Source organism: Zootoca vivipara, chromosome 1 (assembly GCF_965207765.1).
Source record: "Zootoca vivipara chromosome 1, rZooViv2.hap1.1, whole genome shotgun sequence".
Taxonomy (NCBI): Eukaryota; Metazoa; Chordata; class Lepidosauria; order Squamata; family Lacertidae; genus Zootoca; species Zootoca vivipara.
This window is the reverse complement of record NC_142582.1, coordinates 110,403,164-110,420,631: the sequence shown is the minus strand read 5'-3', so window position 1 is coordinate 110,420,631 and position 17,468 is coordinate 110,403,164. Positions and strand designations below refer to the sequence as shown.

General features: G+C 46.3%; 1 protein-coding gene across 8 annotated transcripts in view; it reads right to left on the bottom strand.

Moving 5' to 3' along the window:
• FLRT2 (fibronectin leucine rich transmembrane protein 2) overlaps window positions 1-15,527 on the bottom strand; it is a 95,265-nt gene extending 79,738 nt beyond the window's left edge. For 2 of the 8 annotated variants that reach the window (XR_015950701.1, XR_015950702.1), the window contains exon 1: window positions 7,154-11,576. The gene's annotated coding sequence lies outside the window, so the exon portion shown is untranslated. Of the gene's footprint in view, window positions 1-7,153; window positions 11,577-11,605 lie in introns of those variants that run through there. The other 6 variants (XM_035107710.3, XM_035107745.3, XR_015950703.1 and 3 more) reach the window with 5 other exon arrangements.
• Between the last annotated feature and the right edge of the window lie 1,941 nt (window positions 15,528-17,468).

The following is a 17,468-nucleotide window of genomic DNA, read 5'->3' as shown; positions in this document are numbered from 1 at the left end:
CTGTGAATGGCTACTAACCATTAACAGTCACTTTGAGCCTTCTTTTTGTAAAATAAAAGTGATTAAATTGTAAAAACAAAAAACAAACAAACCCAACAAAAACCCTCCTCCTGCTTATGCTCTACCTCCACTGTTGGAGACAGTTTGCTGGGAATATGTTGCTGGATAGCACAAGAGAGGACAGAACATTTGTACTCGGGTCCTGTTGGTGGGCTTTATTTTATCTATCTATCTATCTATCATCTATCTATCTATCTATCTATCTATCTATCTATCTATCAGGGACCCAGGTGGCGCTGTGGTTAAACCACTGAGCCTAGGGCTTGCTGATCAGAAGGCCGGCGGTTCGAATCCCTGTGACGGGGTGAGCTCCCGTTGCTTGGTCCCAGCTCCTGCCAACCTGGCAATTCGAAAGCACCTCAAAATGCAAGTAGATAAATAGGAACCGCTACAGCGGGAAGGTAAATGGTGTTTCCATGTGCTGCTCTGGTTTGCCAGAAGCGGCTTTGTCATGCTGGCCACATGACCTGGAAGCTATATGCCGGCTCCCTCGGCCAATAATGTGAGATGAGCGCTGCAACCCGACTGGACCTGATGGTCAGTGGCCCCTTTATCTATCTATCTATCTATCTATCTATCTATCTATCTATCTATCTAATCTATTAAATTCGTATACCACCCTATACCACAGGTCTCAGGGCAGTTACAACATAAAATCACAATACAAAAACAACCCAATAGCCCCCCTCCTCCCCAACATAGTTTAAAAGGACATTGGATGCCACTTGGCCAAAGGACTGGTTAAAGCGGAACATTTTTGCCTGGCGCCTAAAGGTGTATAGCAAACTTCTCGGGAAAGAACATTCCACAAAGAAGGAGCCACTGCAGAAAAGGCCCGTTCTTGTATTGCCACCCTCTGGACCTCTCATGAAGGAGGCACACAAAGAAGGGTCTCAGAAGATGATCTCAGGGTCCAGGTAGGTTCATATGGAAAGAGGCAGTCTTATGGAGGTATTGCGGTCCTGAGCCATTTAAGCAGGGCCGGCTCTAAAGGCAAGGCTGCGTGGTGCCAGGCGCCAGGGGGGCGCCGTGCTGCATGCAGTGCCCGCCACACAGCCGCACTGGGAAACGGAGCGGGGGGGGGGCGCCGGAGGGATCTTCACACCACGGTGCCAGATATGCTTAAGACTGTCCTGCGTTTAAGCCTCAATGGAGGCAAAGGGCCAGGGAGTTTAGGACAAAGAGTCAAGGGGCTCTTGCTATTTGGTCCACAACCATGGGCTTTTTGACATGGTTGCCTTACTTTAACTAATGACAGGGCTGGCTCTGACCATGGGGACAGAGGGCAACAGAAATTGAGGGGTATGAAATAAGTCTTTCAGGCAAGCACAAAAGGATTTAAAGAGGCCTTTGATGCAATTCCTGCAAGGCTAGAATTCTCAGCCTTCGGAAGTCAGGAGGAGTATATGGCCCAATGCAACAGGAAATTCTTTTTCTGTGCCCCAATGAAAAATGTGCTTTCATGGTTCAGCAAGACTCACACACTAGCTTCCAAATAACCTGGGTCTTTTGTCATTAAATTTAAAGGATTGTTTCAGCTTTCAGATTCAGGAAAGAATGATAAACAAATACAAAAAATAAGCATTAAATTTCACTCCTTCCAAACTGATAAAATATAAGAGGGGAAATCAGATACAGCCTATTTAAATTTTCATGGGCAGAACTTTGAAGGGATCAAAAATGAAACACCCCAACACTTAAAACCTTTTTTCACCGACTCTGGTTCCACGTGAGTGAGAGCTTACTGGGATCTGACATGTTGATTATTATCATGACTATTTAAAGGTTATCACCCCCAATAAGTTTGCAAATCATTTTCCTTTATGTTAATTTCTATGACTGTGGTCCTTTGCCCATAAACTGTCACAGTGAATTACTCTGTTAATTTATCAGTTGACTAGCTGCCCAGTGATTAATAATTATGAAGGACTCAAAAAGCCATGTCGGAATTTTTGTTGTGACCTTTGGGGGGGTTGATCTAAGGGGAGAACTGATCCTGTGAGGTGCCGAGTATCTCCCACCCCTTTCAAAGCATGATCAAAGTGTGCTGATAGGTACTCAGGAATTATGGAAGTACAGGCCTTGGCCAATGACATTATTCTGGCAACTTGCAAGACTGAGATCTTTAGGATCATCCCCATCATGAAACCCCATTGGATTTGATAGGAAAGGAGATGGGTCCTTCAGCCCCTGAAGACATGAGCACAGAAAAAGTTTTCGAAATTCTGTAGTTCAAATGCTGCAGTCCACACATTGTTGGAATAATCTCATTAAGGCTACCTATGAGTTAACAATTTGGGAGCTGACACCTAAATCTCAGTGGCTGGTTTACCTAAGTGTATGATGCATTTTTCTATAACTCTACCTTCACCCATTTATATACAGAAGAAGAAGAAATATTCCCATTAAACCGGATCAGAAGGAGCCATTTTTTAAAATAAACAAGCCACATGTATCAGGGCTGTTAGCAAAGTAGACAAGGGACCTTTAAGAAGCAGATCAGAAAGCACAGAATGTTTTTTAAAAAAAGATTAAAGATGTTTTACAGATTTCTTTATGGATCATTAAGTTTTCTGGAATCCTGAATGTAACATGACAGATTTGTTTTAAGACCTCGCTAGCACTGAGTTCCTATTCAATTCAAAGGGCCATGTCAGGAGAAGGAATCAAAGAGAAATAAAGGCTGCTAGTTGAGTAAATCACCAGTAAAACACCAAAGAACAGGAAGATCGCAACAGTCTGGGCCACTGGCTGAATATAACTAAGTTCATTGTACTAGCTAAGCATTTTCATAGAGGACTAAACTGGAAGAGATTCAGAAAAGACTGGACTCTGGCTCCCACAAAAGTATTTGCCTTTGGTAAGCCATCAGTTTTTTAATGGGTTTCTTTTTAACTGCTGCTTCTTTTAAAAAAAAAAAAAACCTCCAAAGATGTAATAATTATTGGGTCACGTATTTCTTTATTTGTTCTTTAAAAGCAAGCTCACAGATGTATCTATAGGTCATACACTGCTTTAGGGAATTCAGCTTGATGCCATCAGCATGAAGCTGACAGTCTTCCTTCACATAATGTGTGTTGGTGGCTATTTTGGAATCGTTAAATTGGCTCTTGCTTTTATGTTAATATCTGGATTTTGTAATTGGGTTCAATTTGTGGGTTTTGGTGGTTAGCCATCTTGATTTCCTTGGAACAATTGGGCAGGTTGTATGTTTTTAAAATAAAATAAGAACAGTCACTTTGTGAGGTTTCCTTCTTCTTTTTTTCTTGAAAGAGCACAATTTGCTTCCAAAAGAAAAAAAGAAAAAAAAGTTTGGATTATGTCACTGAACAACAGCAACAACATCTCCAAACAATTACTTCTGGGCAAAGACTTGCCAAAAGGAAATAAGGAATCATTAAGCATCTAATGCCACCATGTTACCCCAGCACTAAATGCATCAAATATCATCTGGAAAATGTCAAACCAAACTATTCCCCCTCATCAAAGCAATGCTGTTGTTGGAGTCCTCGATTCACAATTCACAATAATTAACTAAAACATGAAATATGGATCTGGATACAAGCAAGAGACAAATTGATATTTGAAAGCTGGGTTTAATAATCCCCAAAAAGGGACCATCTGTTAATAACAATCTTTTCCCTTGATCTCATGATGGGTATTCAAAATACAGACACAGATGGAATTTTATTTCCTTTTTTATTACAAAGATAATCTTGCTACTATATTTAAATGCTGGTCACAGTACATCTTTGCTAAGTATGCATTTATTTATTTTTTACTTTCAACTATGGCGTGATAAAAGACCCAATCAACAGAACTTCTGGAGCAAACATGAACTATTGGACATACCAAATTGCATTTTGTCTCTTGATTTTGTTAAGTCGGCTGACTTATGATCGCCAGCAAAATAAGAGAACCCTGTCCAAATGCCTGGTGTTCTTCACATTAGTGGCAAATGGGTCTGAGTTACCTTATATTCATTTGAATATTGTTCTGCTATAGAACAACAGACATGAGAAGCGCTAGGAGTGAACACCGTCTTTTAATCCAATGAGCAAATTGAGTAATTTAAGATATCCAAAACCCAAGCAAGTCAGATGTTGCATTCCCCCCCCTTCCCTGCTGCCACAATATACTTTGCAGAAGAAAAGGAGCAAGATAGAGAGTGAGAGTGGAGAGAGACCATGCATGCATTGATTGCATACTTCTCACAGATAGAGGTCACTAATGGACTGAATTTGAATCACTGTGGCAGAAACCACAAAGTTATATGAAAGTAATCTAGTGAAAAATGAACTCATAGAGGGTGCAGGGGTGACTAAGAAGCTGTCCTTCTTGGAAACAAACAGTTTTCTCTTAAGAGGGGCTATTCCCTCACCTATAAAGCACAGCAGAATAAAAGCCACAGCCCTTAATGTGCTTGATCTCCTACTTGTTTTCAAACAAGGAAGCCTACATTTTCTTATGCCAGGGAATGGAGAGGAAAATCAAATCATCAGGGCTCTACATACTTGAGAGTTGCCTTTCTAACCACTTACAGACATGTTTGCATTGCTGATTCTCGCCTGAAACCACAGCCCATGTAAGACATTTTTTGAAATGGGTGGAGATGGGTTGTTTTCGGCAGATAAGCCTAACTCTGTATCAGGCTCTCCAGCAGACCAGGATATAATCATGACTTATAGCAATGGCTCAAATTAAATCCAGAGACCGAAAATCATATGCAGATAAAAATCACATATACATATGAACAAGTCAATCCTTAGCTTAGCTTGTTTGCATTCCATCAATTTATCTTTTGTCCAAGTCCTAGACTTCTGCAAACCGTGTCCAACATTCTGATCAGAGGCCAGTTTGCAAACAGAACATTATCACCATGCCAAGGAGGTCCAATTTTCAGTGGTGCTTGGCTGGCATCTCATAGAATAATAGAATTGGAAAGCTGGAAGAACCAACACCCCCATCATTTAGTCCAACCATCCTCTTTTGTTTTCTTTTTAACCATTGCAATGCCACCTGCAACTAACCGAGCCTGTTTTAAATCCAAGTTGAAATCCCAGTTGTATAGGACCAGAACATCCTCTCAAAAAGTACCACTTATTGGGACTCCTGGGAAGTTTTGGGTAAGGAGTTTGTGAGCTCAGAGCAGTGTAAAAAGTATTGAGGCTGCCTAATGTTCCAAGTGCAATATGTTGATGGGTCAACTTAATGCAGGGGAAACTGACACGAGTAGAAGGGAATGGAGAAAATTATTTTTGAAAGGTATGGAGTAGGAGCGGGTGGTGGTGGTTTTTGTTTGCTGAAATATAAGCATAGTGGGGTGTGGGGATTACGACGATCTTAAAGTAATTTAGGCAAAAAGAATTAGAAGAAACAGCCCCATCATTTCTAAAAAGAAAGGGGTAGTTCCACAACAGTTGCAAAACATTTTCCTGCCTTTATTCTGTGTTCTTTTCAATAGATCAGATAGGTTACTGCAATTTTGAAGGAAAATGAATCAACGTTATCTCAGAAGGCCTACTGCCCAGCTTTGTCCCTCCTGCGCTTGCAGGAGTCACTGACTCCTAGGATAGCAAAACATAGAAACAAAATAAGCATGCCAGCATAGTATCCTTTCTGTTAATATCAGGATGCTGCAGTCTTTGGTCAAAAAATGCCACTTTCAGTGCATTTCTGTGACACAGACCGTGATGGGTTGGCCTGACTGTCCTTTTGTCCCTCTTGAATCCAGGATGGATTTGCCAGTCCCACTGGAGCAGGAATTCCCTAGTACATGCTAAGTAAATGAATCCATGAATGAACTCCACGGGAGTTTTGACTCAGTGAGGACTGCAGGATTCAGCTGCCTGGAGAAGATTACATTCCAGATCCCAATTGGCATGATTGGTTTGTAAGCACTAAGAGACGGTAAATAAGCTTGGGTGTAAAAGGATAGGCTTTGCCTACACTAAGCAAATGCTCTCTCTTTCTATCTCTCTTTCTCTCCTAAACCAAAGATAAAAAATAAAAAAATCCCGCAAAGGCAAAAATCTAATCAGCACTTTCTATACACAAGTCCAGGCTTCTGCATGGATTTCTGCCTTGGACTTTATTAGCTTATTGTAAGCCTTAAAACAGATTTCCTCCATTAAAATTAATTAAAAGCTCCTGTTGACTGATTCTCCATTCCAGAGAGGAAGGTTGATTGCTTCTCCCTCAGTTTTCAGGCTGCTTCCCCCCCCCCAACCCACTCCTCTCTTTTCTCTCTGGCTTGCCAGTAACCCTCAGACCAGCTACATGAAATAAGGCTGCTGTCCACTTGATGGACTTGAAATGCCATTTCTGCCTCCTCCTACCTCCCCCAAGCCATCAGATCCGCCTTTATGTAGCTATTGATGGGAATCTGATGAATACTGATGCAATTTACCGCTGCCTCCCCGCACCCCTCCATTTGAATTTCATAATGCTTGTCAGCACTGACTTAACCTGATCTTTGCCAGCTTGGCTTTCATCTGCTCAACTTCTCCATTCCATAACACACACCAAAATGGAAATCTCTTCCCTTCTTTCTTCCAAAATATAAACCTCACTTGCTTCCAGAATGTCAAGTAGTAGCTCTTTGCTGGATGGTGTGAGAATACTGATGGGAGGAGGGGACAGAGGTGGGTCTTCCCTTTCAAGGCTAGGAAATGGCCATTTGGAACAGTCAAGAGTCAGGTGGGGGATGAAGGAGAGAAAGGAAAAAGCTGCCCTCTACGTTCATCTGGATTCTCACCCTCTCTCTCTCACACACAGGCTGAAATACAAAAGCTGCCGCACGGCGATCGCATCTTTCCCTTTCCACTTGTCACATACAGCCATTGATAAATTTCCCTGTGGGGATGCCTGCGCGTGTGTGTCCCTGTCAGTCGCGCACCACCCCTCTAGTCTAAGCAGACGGCTGGCCATTTGCCCTTCATCCCTTCCACACCTGGATCCCAGGCCACGAACTTTTTGCATTTGGCACTATGGTGGCGATGGTTGTTATGGCAAGGTGGCTTCCCTCCTTCGGGGGGGGGGGGTATTAGAGGGAGGAATCCTGAAAGACAGAGGGACGCAAGCCCGACTGTACCTGCAGGCTCCGATCCTGAAGCGTCGTCCTCGGGTGCGCATAATCCCCGGGGAGCCTCTGCTCTCCCCCTCCAGCGAAGACCACCCAAACTTTGGCGGCCGCCGCCACAGCAGCAGCAGCAGTAACGTTGCTCTCCGAGGCGCTGGGAGAGCAGCAAAGGTGGGATCGCCCCCTCGCCGCGGTGGGGTCGTCGTCGTCCTCCGCCTCCTGCTGCTGCCCTCTCCCGCAGGTTGCGGGCGGCGCTTGCCTCCGGGGCCGCCGCCTGCTGCTGCTTTTGCTCTGCGGAGCGAGCGCGGCACTTTCTTCCGTCTTCCCCGCTTACGAGGCAGCGGCAACATCCTCCTCCTTTCGCCTCCAACGCGCAGCCCGGGGCTTCAGCATCCCCGAGAAGGCAAGCGCAAAGACGCACACCTCTTCCCCTCTCTCTCCTCGGTCCCCACCTCTCAATGAGAAAGAGAGAGAGAACACACCAGGCAGAGAGGGACGCCAACAACTCGAAATCAACAGAGACGTCCGGAAGAGAGAAGCGAGCTCTAATCCGCCTGCAGAGAACAGTTTGGTGTGGTTGTTTTCCCCTGGCCTTTCTCCCCTCGGTCCTCAGAGCTCAGGAGAGAGGAGATCCCATGAGGAGGAAGCGCAGACGAGCAGCACCCCAGAAACCTCCTGGGGCGCCGGGCGCATGCAGACGTGAGCGCTTGCGCGCTCGAGCGCCTTTTTCGCCTCTGGGCTCGGAAAGTCCAGCCGCGCTGGCAGGTTGATCCTGGGCGTCAGGAGATCTCCGATCGGACTCTAATGGCAGCCGAGCCCTTCTCTCTCTTCCCCCACCTTCCCTCTCCTCCCTCTCCCTTTTGCTCGCCTGACACCCCAAGGAGATGTTTACAGTAATGAATTCGGTTTGATAGCCATCTCTCTCTCTCTCTCCCGGAGTTCCTCCCACATGGCGAGTTTAAAGAATGCTTGGAAGGCAGGGCTGCAACCTGAAAGCTTTCCAAGAGGCAAACTCGGGCTCGGGTTCCCCCCCCCCGCCTCCTTAATTATTTAACCCACCCTTCACCGTCAAGTTCTTTAGCCAAAGAGGCGCTTCTGCCTCGATTCTTATTAGGAGTCTCTCCCCCTCCTCCCCTTTCTTCGCGCAGCTATCAGATAGAATACGGGAAACAGCACCAAGCGGCGTATTAGGCGCTCAGCCTGATCTACTTCTCGGCTCGGCTCTGGACTTGCGGGCGCGCGCGCCTGTCATTAGCTGCTTTAATTGCCCCAATAGAGGCTCCCCGACAAAAACATCAGCAGGGCTTCCATGGCAGGCAGGATAAGATTTGAGTTTTTTCTGGCTCTCTCTCTTTTTTTTCCCTGAGGATCCCGACTATTAAGAATAAAAAGCCACTTGGTTTATCCTGCTCTGAGCTTTCAGGGAAAGGAAGGAACTCCCTTTGCTGGGATAAAATGAATTAATTGTAGTCATTAGGAAAGGGGAAGGGAGGAAAGAGGCAGAATGTTCACCATAGCGGTGCTGTTTCACATGCCTGCAGCCTACGGTGGGATCCCCACCACCACCTCCTTTTAACTTTTACCTGTCAAAATAAAATCAATAAATACATCAGCCGATCCCCGGAGAAGGAAGAGATCTGTTTTGTGTTATCTTGACTTTTCTAAAGGACTGAAGAAATCTAGGCGTCTCTTCCTCATAACTGGAAAAATAACCTCCAACCCCAAATGCTACATTTGCGAGGGAGGCAGCCAGTAAACCCCTTTTATTTAAATTTTCGGCTACTGCACGGAGGGCGCATTTTCACCAGACTAAAATGGAGCTGAGGGAGAGAAAAAAGGCGACTGTACCTGCAAGATTTTGCTGGTAATAATGAATATATATTATCGGGTTGCATGTCTGACATTAATTTTGAGCACCAGGGAGGGAGGGAACTCGGTGAAGTTTGTCAATTTCAGGGATCCTACAGATTCTTCTTTTGGAAGAGGGGGTAGTTTTTTTTATTAAAAAAGCGTTTGAAACCACTCCTGATTTTGTTTTGTTTTTCCATGCTAACTTGTTTTTCCCTCCTCCGAGCATCTGGACTCGAGGTTCTAGAGCTAAAGAGCCGAGTGGATTGACACTAGTGTCGCGAACTCGTTCCTGGTTCATTTGCAGGGACAGGGAGGGTTTCATACCTGCCTTCTCATGACTGCCACGCAAAAGGGTGCCTTGAACGTGTGAGTGGAGTGGGCCACCACAGACCCAACGCCACGAAGAGAAAGCCCACATGGCCTCAAGCGCGAGGCTTTTCCACGGAGCTAGTTCACACCCTCCGCAGACAGCCATCAAGTGTAAGCTAAATAAACCCAAGTGCAGACGCTGGAGTGAAGCAGGCCTCGACTCTAACTACTGAGAATTCCCTTGAGCGAAACGTCCTATTGACTCCAAGAGCCGGTTAGAGGTATTTCCGTTTCCCCCGTACAAGCCACACGCTCGCTGTCCTTGCCTCAGCCACCCATTCCCAGCAATGTGTTGGCGGGGCATACAGACGCGTTGGGCGTTTTGGACACGGCCTAAACTACCTCCGAAGGCACATCCCCAAACGGAGGAAAATGGCAAGGGACGGTAGCACGCATGACTGTTCCAAAGCAGAGGGCTATGATATTGCCCAGTTTACACGGAGAAATGGAATCAGCTCAAGGAGGGAAGGGCTGTGGCTCAGTAGCAGAGCGCCCGCTTTGCGCGCAGATCTCAAGTTCAATCCCCGGCATCTCAAGGCAGGGCTGGAGGAGACTGAAACCCTACCGGTAATACCCTGGAGATTTGGTGCCAGTCATTGTAGACGCTACTGAACTAAGGCAACTTCCTGTGTTCCTGATGAGACACAGTGTTATCAACGCCTGGGCACAGACCAAAAAGTATGTCCCTCTCTCTCTCTCTCTCTCTGTCTCTCTCTCTCTCTCACAGCCCATCTGTGAGCTTGGGGATCATGGCACGTTCATTCCTGGCATGGCTTTCGCGGGGTTCACAGCCTGCAATCTATGTACTTTTCCAAGACGGAGGAACTGCTAAACCCGCTGAAGGGGTCCAGCCCCGCCCCCTTCGAAAAATGAAAATGCTGGTGCGCAGACCCCGGAGAAGAAAGTCAGAGGGATCATCTAGCCAGGCTCTGAAACGGAACGGCTGACGAGAGCAGGGCACACTGTTATCACAAAAGCAGGATCGCCGCTGGAGAGGAAAGCGGGAGGGGGGGGGGGGAGAGTCTCGGCGAAATCAAGACGGTGCGGGAGAGTATCACGGTAACTCGGAATGAATGAGGGTCCGGACCATAGCTGCCAAGTTATCCCTTTTTTAAAGGGATTTTCCCTTATGCTGAATAGGCTTCCTCGCGAGAAAAGGGAAAACTTGGCAGCTATGGTCCGGACTCGAAGGAGTTAACTCAGCCCTAACGCTCCCGCACCCGTCTTCTGCGGAGGCGAAAAGGGGGTGGTGGAGGAAAGACATTTGCCAGACAGTGATTGACTGATGGGGGAAGAAAGGAGGTTTGTTTCCGTCAGCAGTAGATTTGGATTAAAATGGGGAGGGGAGCTAAAAGGAAGGAGTGCAGGCAGCACGGGGTGGGGGTGGGGTGGGGATAAGCCACTCAGAGCTCTCCAATCGATTGATTCTGGATCCTTATTTTTGCACGGGGAGGGGGAGAGAGAAGGGAGGACGCTGCTTTTCTCAAAGCCTTGCCCATCACTCTTGCAGCCCGATCTGGTGCAGATTTGTCAGGGACGTAAAGTCCCGTTGAACTCGCCTGTGCTTCCTTGCGCGTAAAGGCGCACAGGTTCCGGACGCAAAAGACGAACCGGCGGAGCAGAGGCACCGTTTTGAAACGTTACACACACACACACACACACACACACACACACACACACACACACACACACACACACGATTGTCACTACCTCAAGGCTTGAGAACTTGAACTTGAAGGCACGGAACGGCCTGATTTACAGAAGCTATCAGAATCCACCCACGTGGACCTTTTTGCGCGAGAGTCGGGGGCACTGGAAAGGAGACCCCGTCATTAATTCACCCAGAAAATGTGTTTGTGTGTGTACTTGAACTGGCACCACCAAACTTAATCTGCCATGCAGAAACCGAACTGTCATTGGTTTGTTTGAAGGGGACTACTCTGGAGTAGGTACTTTCAGGATCGCAGATATATTATCATTATCATTATTATGCCCCCCCCCATGCATACACAACTCCTCCTGCCTATGGAGAGAGAATCCACATCCTCCACCTCTCTCTATCTCGCGCTCTCCGGAGTCACAACGAATCTAACCTTGCACACCTCTCTGGTTCCCCCCCGAATGAAACTTGGAACCCTGGGCGAATGAAATGGCCCGAGTTCTTTCTCCCCATCCATCCATCCAGCCATCTCAGATGGTGGCGCCTGCAGCACGAAGGCAGCGAGGAAAAAGAATTCGCTTTACCTGACGAGAGTGCGCCGCGTTTCTCCTCTCGCTGGAGCTCACCCAAACCCCACTGGGTCAGGAAGGTGGCGAGGGCAGCCGCTCGATTCCTGCATTGTACTGATTTAAGGATCACCGCCAAGGTCTGGCTTTGTTCCATAGCTGGCAAGAGCCACGCTCGCCGTCCTCATAATCTCCGGCTTCCACCGCGGCCGCCGAAGAGAGGTTTCTCTCGCCGAAGAGCACCCAGCGGAGGGATCTTCTGGAGCCGCTGTCCAGCCGGTCATTCAACCCAGAGCGCCAAGATGCAAAAGACAGCCGAGCATGACCAAATGCCTCGTTCTTCTCCGCCTCCGGCCAGCAAATCTCTCTCCCTCTTTCTTTCCCCCCTCTTTCCCCAAAGCAGATCCTCGATGCAGCAGATGGGTGCCCCCCGTCTTCCCAAAGCGAGCCTGCCTGGCGGGTTTCACAAGCGGGTGGCTGCAAGAGCAGCGGCAACAGCAGCGCGCAGCGACGCCTGCCTCAAACAGCGCCTTCCTCGAAACTCAGCCGTCTAGCAAAGAGCGGCAGGCAGCGGCCGCTTAACCCTTTGAGGGCGGGACGCTGAAAGAAGAGCCGAGCCTGAGAGAGCGAAAGGGAGAGAGAGAGAGGTTGCTCTGTTGTGGCTGGCCCAGCACAGAGTGTCTGGAGAGAGAAAGTGAGAGGCTTGCATGCCTGGGGAAACTCACACACACACACACGAGAGAGAGAGAGAGAGAGAGAGAGAGAGAGAGAGAGAGAGAGAGAGAGAGAGAGAGAGAGAGAGAGAGAGAGAGAGAGAGAGAGAGAGAGAGAGAGAGAGAGAGAGATCCTTCGGGAGATCCTTCGGGAGATCAGCTGCGTGCCTCTTTTGCAAACGTGCCGCCTCGTCTCGTCTCAGGGAGTGGGTTTGGAAAAGAAAGAAAAAGCATAAGCCGCCACTGGACTCGAGAGGAAAGGGTGGGGTGTGTTTCTACTTTGGATCTTTATTTTCTGCACTTACAGATCTTTAAAAAAATATTTCCCGCGAACAATATGTGGATTTAGGAGCCACTTCGGAGGGATTTCGCCTCTGATCCTTGGATTTCGTGCGTGTTGTATGACTTTAACCTGTAGTTATTTAGTTCTTCCCTAACCCCCGGTACACCTCAACCTCCTCGCCTTCGGGGCTCCGCAAGCAGAAACAGAATGTGCGTTAACAGCGTGCACGTGTGTACGCTTCTACATGTGGAAAGGTATTCTATTGAGGCACGGGGGTGGGGAAGGCATATAAAGATAACCTCCTCCCTCCCTACAAGCCTCCTTCATCTTTCATCTGGCGTTGGGACTTTAGTGAAGAGGTGGAAGAGAGAACCAGTTCTGCTCCAGATGTACTCCGAATGCGGATTAGGCCTTGGGTCTCATTCTCTTCCTGGCACAATAGTTCATAGCATCATAGAACTGTAGAGTTGAAAGGCACCCCAAGGGTCATCTAGTCCAACCCCCTGCAATGCAGAAATAACTTATCAGAGCTGCATACGCACCATATATTTAAAGCACCCCCCTCCAAAGAACCATGGGAACCGTAGTTTACCTCTGGGGCTACACAATTCCCAGCACCCTTTATCAAATTACAGTTCCCGGGATTGTTGGAGGCAAGGGAAATGCGCTTTTAATGTGTTTGTACTGGTTCTGCTACGGTGGAGCAACGGAGAGTTCATAGGGAACATCACTGATAGCCACATCACTAAAGAGATACGTGAACTCGTGCCTAAAAGCTTCCCTGCTCTCAAACGCCGAATAAAAAAGAGTTTAAAAAGGTATTGTGTGAGAGAGAAAGGGAGAACGAGAGATCCAAGCGGTAAACTCCTCCGCGCAGGTTGCAGCTCCCGATTTCTTCCTCCAGCCTTCCCGAAGTGGCGCACGCAGAGCGTTAACTCGAAGGGAAGGCAGGAGAGGGAGGGCTCGGTTTTTCTCTCTCTCTCTTTCTCCACCCCGCCCCGGCGTATCTCAAAAGTATGGCAGAGATATATTGGGGATGGGGGGGGGCACTGAGGCGTGCAAATAACTCACTTTCTTCCGTGGAAGCACCAGGAGCTACAATGAAGCTGCGCCGAAGTAAAACGGTTTGTTGGATGGCGTGCTGCTACGACCTGGTGCGCCTCGGCCCATTTCAATTCCGATTGCACAAAGCGATCTGCTAAAGAGCTCCATAATAAAACCCTGTTGGGACTTGGGACGGAGCGGAGAGGTGTTGTCCCGTCCCTGACATGCTCTCATCTCTGCTTCCTTGATTTCAAAGCAGAGATCTCGGGCAGATCGCCTGAGAATATTCGGATCATAGTTGTAAGGGCTGTGGAAATTTTCTATTTAACTACCTATCGCTATGCGAGATGAAGTGCAGGAGGCGAGCGGCGCCCGTAACGTGCTTTGCACAGTTGCCGTGCAAATCCCCGCGTTTAGACAAGGTGGCAGTATAGCACAGGCGAAGCTCGGCGCATCTTGCAGCGCTGAACAGGAAAGCTGGCAAGCCCGGGCGCGCCAGCGTTTAACCACCTACCCAAAACTCCCGCCCCTCTCCTTTCGTTTAGGTTGATTTATTTCCCCCCTCCTCTGAAATATTAATCTTGGGTATCGTTTGATTGCTTAGCCCTTAAACGCCGCCTTTAAGAGAAAGAGAGCAGCGTAGAATGTTTTCATAATATTTTTGTTTTTCTATTGCAAGCATGAATGGGGAACACAGAAATGCAGGCAGTCTGTGGTGTAGTGGAGCAGGAATGATGATGCCTTTTCTTGGGGTGTTATTTGCCAGCCAAATAAACAAGCACACACACCCCAATAAAAAAGCAGCACCCTGGAAAAATAAGCTACCGGTAAGCAGAGGATGTGGTAGGTTGCAGTAGCAGGCATGGCTAAGAGTTAGAGTGTCGTTTTTATTTTGAACAAATGCCAAGGCTGCCTTAGGATGTTACGACCCACCAAAAAGTTTCAAAAGTCTCATTGGACTGAATCAAAGGTCACATCAACCACCAAGCATTTAAAGCCCCTTTATATCACATTCCCCCGAGGAATCCTGGGAACTGTAGTTTATTATGGGAGCTGGGAACTGTAGCTCTGAGATGGATCTTCTAGTCTATGATTGTGAACCATTCAGAAAGCAATTGTGTATATGCAAAAAAAACAACAAACAAACCACAAAACAGTATATATCTATGCCAGAGGTGGTGAACTCACAGCCAATGCTGGCCCATGAAGCCATTTTTAATGGCCTGCCACCCTCTTCCAAAATCACATGTGCATCCTACATTTCAAAAGTGCCACTTCTCCCTCTGACATAGAAAGTGTTGCTAGAAGGACTGAGAGAGGATCAGAAAAGCAGGAAGGAGTCCTTCTCTGTTTCGTTCGTATTACACTGCTGATGTTGGAGCATTTCTTCCAAGATCAGCACTGTAATAGGGATGAAAAATACTGTATTTTCCCTCCCTCCCTATTGCAGCACTGCAGTAAGTGGCTCCCTAATTCTATCCAAGGAAACACAGAAGGCAAAATAAGAAATAAATATATGCATAGCTTATAGTGCCTAAATGAGCAACTTTGCCAGTGCCAACCATCTCAGACTCTATGGTGAGACCTTGTTGGTGGTCCAACACCAGGGGCTGCCCTGTTGGTGGTTACCCATGACAGGGCCTTTTCAGTGGTGGTTCCCGGGTTGTGGAATTCTCTCCCTAGTGTGGTGTGCCTGTCTCCCTCATTATTAACTTTCAGAAGGAATTTGAAAACATGCCTGTTCACCCAGGCATTTGGTGGATGAAGAACACAGTTCCTGGGATCATTGGATGGAAGTAGATTTTTAATTGCAATTGCATTTGCAATATTTTTTTAACTGACTTTTAAATGTTTTTAATTGTAATTGTTTTTAGAATGCTTTAATCTTTAAAACATGTTTGCTTTATTGCCGTTTTTGATGTGTGTGTGTGTGTGTGTGTGTGTGTGTGTGTGTGTGTGTGTTTGCTGTCCTGGGCTCTTCGTGGAGCAAGGGCAGGATATAAACCTGGTAAATAAATGGAAGGATCAGGGGCGGAAACAGTGGCCTGTGAATCACAAATGGATAAGGGCTGCATTTCTATTGCACCAAAATGGAGAGACTGAAATAAGATAACATGAGTGGAGAACAGAGACGCCTGCCACCCAAACTGGACCAAATGCAGTAGTGATATTTCTGCCTTAACAAGCAGCAAAGTGTAAGAAGAAATAATGGTATTTCTCTTGAGGCTGCAAATAATGATATCGTGAAGTCAATGAGTCTTTGCACTTACTTGAATGGATGTCAAATTAATTATAACAATAGTAATAATTCATGCAGAGTTTTTAAGCATGCTGCACAAGAACACTGTAACATTTAGGTCTCATATTCCTCACTACACTTTTGCTGCTATTGTCATCGTCGTCATCACTGCTCATATACTGCAGTCAGTCCTATGCAGTTTTACCTGGGAGTAAGGTCCACTGGGCAAAATGGGACTGGCCTTTAGGCTTTTAGATTGAGGACCTGTGAGATATACTTGCTATTAAAGAAACATGCATAGGACTAGGTCATAAATTAAGTGCTTTGCTCTGGTTAAACTTCAGAGAAGCAAAGTTTCCCTATTCCGTTTTTTTAGATGGATTCTTCATTAGGCAAATTCCTCATGCCGTTTTGGTAAATGAAATAAAATGTGTGTGCATTGCAGAAAAAGTACATACTGTATTTATAAATTACTGGTGCTGGAATTAAAGGAGGAAAAACTGTTGAGAGAGCATAAAGAGTGTGTGTGTGTGTGACAGCAAAAGAAGAAAACCCAGAGCCAATAGATACAATATTTTTTCTTTATATTTCTAGTTGCATTTCAAACATCCTTGTTTATCTTACACCCTCAAATTTATACCACTTTTTCCAGAAAGTGATTTTTCTCCTATGGGATTAAAAAAAATAAAATCAAGTGGCATAGTGCACGGTACAGCTAGCAGCCACCAGACAGTCCTTGCAATATATGGGATATCTCATATCGATTTTCCTTGAAAGACCTTTCCTTTTGCTTTTCTGTTTTTTATTGCCTGGTATGTTTTTAACTGGAGAGTTACCAAGATATCACCCAATAACAGTCCACTCCATGCCTTCAGGTGCTGCAATTTATTTCACTTGACAGACTCTTCCTTCTTTCCTTCATTTTTTTTTTTTTTATAAATAGCTTTTGATAGAATTATGGCCAGTCATACGTTTGGCAATTTCTCAGTGTCTGTTCTCAAGGGATGCAACAGACATCGTGGGAGTCTCACCAATTTCCTTTCATCTTCAAAACCTCAAGAGTGCGTGCCAATGATTTTTCAGCTTCCAGCTTCCACTTGCCCCTTGTTGTTCTTTGCAAGCTGGGCCCTTCCAATAAAATGATGACATGAAATGGGGAGAGCAACTTTGAGGTCAACATGTCCTGCAGATGTGTAGGTGTGTTTGCTCCTGTGCACCACCTGGGGGACACTGTGTCAGTGTGTATCGAAACCAAGTTACTAGAGGCATGTCAATAGCAGTTGGAGTGAGCAGCAAGAAAGGGAGGTTTCAATGCTGGCCTGTGCAGAGGGATCAGCAAATATGTCCATTTCCGTTTCTCTCCATTTCTCTTTTTGCCAATCTTAACTTCAGTTTTCCATTCTTCCACACCAGTTTGCAATTTATTAGTGTTGTGTTTTTTTTTAAAAAAAAGGTCTGCATGAACATTCACCAGAATTTTTGTGTGAACTTCTAATACGAACATTTTTGCAAAGCAATTTTCCTACTATAAAACTTTTTGGGGCAGTATGATTTTTCACTAATATATGCATTTTTAGGCACGCTTTACCGTAGCATATGCAT